The sequence below is a fragment of the Mus pahari genome, chromosome X, assembly GCF_900095145.1.
Source record: "Mus pahari chromosome X, PAHARI_EIJ_v1.1, whole genome shotgun sequence".
Classification (NCBI taxonomy): Eukaryota; Metazoa; Chordata; class Mammalia; order Rodentia; family Muridae; genus Mus; species Mus pahari.
Genome location: NC_034613.1, coordinates 7435309 through 7440002, shown reverse-complemented (window position 1 = coordinate 7440002; position 4694 = coordinate 7435309).

Sequence of the window (4694 nt, the reverse complement as noted above, 5' to 3'; positions counted from 1 at the left end):
ACTGGCAGAGCCCCTCAGGAGACAGCTATATCAGACTCCTGTCAGCAAGTACTTGTTGGCATCCACAATAGTGTCTGGATTTGTTAACTCTATATGGGATGGATCCCCGGGTGGGGCAGTCTCTGGATGGCCTTTCCTTTAGTCTCTGCTCTGAATTTTGTCTCTGTATCTCTTCCCATGGGTATTTTTGTTCCCCCTTCTAAGAAGGACTGAAGTATCCACACTTTGGTCTTCCTTCTTCTTGAGCTTCATGTGGTCTGTGAAATTTATCTTGGTTATTTGGAGCTTTTGTGCTAATATCGACTTATTAGTGAGTGCATCCCATGTGTGTTCTTTTGTGTCTGAGTTACCTCACTCGGGATGATATTTTCTAGTTCTATCCATTTGCCTAAGAGTTTCATATTGCACCACATTTTCTGTATCCATTCTGTTGTTGAAGTACATCTGGGTTCTTTCCAGCTCCTATGAACATAGTGGAGCATGTGTCCTCATTACATGTTGGAATATCTTGTGGGTATATGCCTAGGAGTTACTAGGTGTGTGCTCAGGTAGTACTATGTCCAATTTTCTGAGGAACCGCCAGACTGTTTTCCAAAGTGGTTGTACAAGCTTGCGATCCCACCAGCAATGGAGGAGTGTTCCTCTTTCTCCACATCCTCACCAGCATCTGCTGTCATCTCAGTTTTTGATATTAGCTATTCTGTCGGGTGTGAGATGTAATCTCAGGGTTGTTTTGATTTGCATCTCCCTGATGTCTAAGTATGTCAAATATTTCTTTAGGTGCTTCTCAGCCATTGGGTATTCCTCAGTTGAGAATTCATTGTTTAGCTCTATACCCCATTTTTATTAGGGTTATTTTATTCTCTGAAGTCCAACTTGTTAAATTCTTTGTATATATTGGATATTAGCCCAAAAGCTAATGTAGGATATAGGACTGGTAAAGATCTTCTGGATCAACTGGCGGCTATCATGTAGAAGAATGCAAATCGATCCAATCTAATCTCCTTGTACAAAGCTCAAGTCCAAGTGGATCAATGACCTCCACATAAAACCAAATACACTGAAACTAATAAAAACGAAAGTGGGGAAGAGCCTTGAGCACATGGTCACAGGGGAAATTTTCTTGAACATAACACCAATAACTTATACTCTAAGATCAAGAATTGACAAATGGGACCTCATAAAATTGCAAAGCTTCTGTAAGGCAAAGGACACTATCAATAGGACAAAATGGCAATAAACAGATTGTGAAAGGACTCTTGTTGAAGGAGTATAAACATGACCCCACAGTCCATGGTAGATGAACACTGAGCCTTGGTTTGGTTTGCTCTGCCACTTAAGACATGGATGTATTGGTTCATCTTACATAGCATTGTTGAGTTCAACCTTGTGATAACACCACCATGGAGAGGCATTGAGAGAAACTTGCCCAAGCCCAAGAACTGCTCATGAGGCTCCTGCAGTAGCTTGCCACTTCTGCAGCCTTGCCTCCTGCCAATTGGCAAGCCTAGCTGTTTCTTCAGGATTGAACTACAACTGCATGATGTGTGCTTGCTGAGAGGACTGGGCTGTAGCTGCTAGTTCATGAGTGGAATTTGCCTGCCTAGAGGACTGACTGGTCTGCAGCTGCTGAGTCATATTTGGTGTTTGCTAAGGGACTGAACTGCTGCCCAAGAAGATCCAGCTTGCTCCCAAAGAACTATTGCTGAACAGGTCCACTTCCCCCATATCCTAATAACTTTTCTCCTCCACTACCTCTGCTGTACAAATAAGCAAGCAAGTGAAAAAAATAAACATTCATTTCTCTCTGCTCTTGACTATGAATGTGATTTTACCAGTTGTTTCTACCTTGATTTTTCCACAGTGATGGAATGTAACCTGAAATTGTGAGCTATTTTAAAATAAACCTTTTTCACCTATAAATTGTTTTTCACAGAATATTTTATCTCAGCAACCTAAATAAAACTAGGACAATCATCATCTTAACCAATAAATAAAATATATAAAAATCAAATAATAATCAAATGTCTTCATCATGGAATTTTATAAAACTCTGGGGGGATAGAAAACAAAAACTAGAATGAAGGAGGAAAGGGACTGGCATAAAGGAAGCAAAAGAAGTCAATAACTATAGTATGAATGGAAGTTAGAGGTGAGTAGAAGGTGTAGTCCACTGCTTACCTTTTGAGCTTTGCTGTCAGCTTACAAGTTGTTCTGGTTATAAGACAAGTGCCTGGTTCACGGAATGAATGTTGAATTTAAGTTTCATGCCCTACAAACCAGTTAAGGAAATCAAGACAAATCTAAGCAAGACAGAAACAATGAAAGTTCAAAGGGAATTGCATAGATGATGTAGAACTCACAATTACATGGAAGCAAGAAAATTCATCTTTACCCAGCGAGCCTTACTTTAAGTATGGACGAATAGATATGATGATAGATACTACCTTTCTATTTTTTAAAACTTTTTCCAAGTTTTTATTAGGTATTTTCTTCATTTACATTTCAAACGCTATCCTGAAAGTCCCCTATACCCTCCCCCCACCCTGCTCCCCTACCCACCCACTCCTACTTCTTGGCCCTGGCATATGCAATAGTGTCTAGGTTTGGTGACTGATTATGGGATGGATCCCCAGGTGGGGTAGTCTCTGAATGGTCCATCCTTTCTTTCATGTAGTTGTTTTTTCTTTGTCAGAAACTAGGTTTGGTTAGGTGATGTTTCACCTGCAAATATCCTGAACGTTCAATAACCTAAACCAACATAGCTTTATTTCTCATGCACACTGCATGACCATAAGTTATTCGAGTTCTGGTACATGTGATTCTCACTGAAAATCTGACTGGTAGGGGAGCCATGATCTCTAGTTCTGCTTTCTGGTGGAACATTACATGTTATTATAGTTGAAGCAAAGAGACTTTGAAGAAATTTAACATTGTCCAATCCAATATTCAAGCCTGAAAGTAATATCACTTCCAAGACAAGAACTAATCACGTGCTAAACTAATGAAAAGAAGACAATTCTACATGTTTAAAGAAAGTGTTGCAGCAACAAATGACTTCCAAGGTTTTCAAACCAAAATAGTGGACTCTTATCCAAACCTTCTTTAATAAGATAGAACCTTGAAAATATTGAAAATGTTAGCTATGAGTGTCTACTAGAGAACTGTAGACTACTGGGGAGAGATTTGCTTCCATCCAAGAAGCCTTGGCAAATTGAACAAACCATGGACACAGTTATCTATAAATAACTGTTAAGGATGCAACCACAGGTGGAGACAATGGCAACATCAGTTACACATCAAGAATTAATTAATGGATAGTTATCAAACTCATCAGCCTCCAATAACCCTTAAGAAAAAGAAAAAGCAGAAATAAGATGGAATAAAGGGGGAAGGGTTCTAATATTTTCCATGATTTGAATTGAGCCATGGTACAAAGATCACATCCCTACCCTTGAGGCTTTCAGACAGGAGCCTATCATGGATGTCCTCTGAAAGGATCCACCTAGTAGCTGACAAAACTGATGCAGAGACCCAAAGCCAAACACTGGATGGAACATGAGGAATCTGATGGAAGAGTTAGGGTAAGGATAGAGGGCCTTGAAGAAAGTAGGAACTCCATGTGACAAACAGAGTTAAGTAACGTGGACCCTTGGAGGTTCTCAGAGATGAAATCACCAACCAAAGAACATACACAGACTGGACTGAGGCTCTGGCATATAAGTAGCAGATGTGCAGCTCAGTCTCCATGTGGGCCTTCAACAACTGGAGTGGGGAATGTCCCTAAAGCTATTGCCTGTCTGTGGAGTCATTTCTCAAACCGGGCTGCCTTGTCTGGCCTCGGTGGGAGAGGATGAACCTGATCCTGCAGAGACTTGATGAGCCAGGGTTGGTGGATACACAGGGTTGTTCCCACCCTCTGAGAAGAGAAGGAAAGGGGGAATAGGAGAAGGGACTTTGTGAGTAGGAGACTGGAGGGCAGGAATAAGGATATAAAATGAATAAATAAACTAATTAATAGAAAAGAAAATATAAAGTATAGCTGACTCCTGGACTTATCACTAATAAATAAGGATTTTTTTTGAAAAAATTAAAAATAAAGCAAAGAGGTGGTAGCCTATTAAATATAACTCAACTAAATGGTCAAGATGTCAAATGAGCAACAACCTGAGGACTCTTGAATATAAACAAAAGCAAGCATGTTGGGAAGAGAAATCAAATATTATATAAGTGAACCATGGAGAAGAGAAATGAGATTCTGAAGAAATGGGTTTTAGTTTGTTTTCTTTTGTGTCCCAAAGATGGGTTTTTATTAGGACTTAGGGCAGTAGCAATACAGAAAACAGAATCTCTATGAGAAATGCCATCTTGCTAGACAAATAAAAAAAGAAGATGTGGCAAACATGTGTTGAACAGAGTAGGACCTTAAGAATTCCATAGAAGTGAGACATAGAGAATACTTTTATGTATCAGCTAAAATAAGGACTTGCTTTGCATGTGTCCATGCCTAGGACAGACTAAATTTAGTGTAAAGTAACATACCACTTTTCATTTCTGGATTGACTTCAAGTTGGTGAGTGTACGAGATACTCACCTGAAGAAAGAAAGAAAGAAGGAAAGAAAGAAAGAAAGAAAGAAAGAAAGAAAGAAAGAAAGAAAGAAAGAAAGAAAGAAAGAAGAAAGAAAGAAAGAAA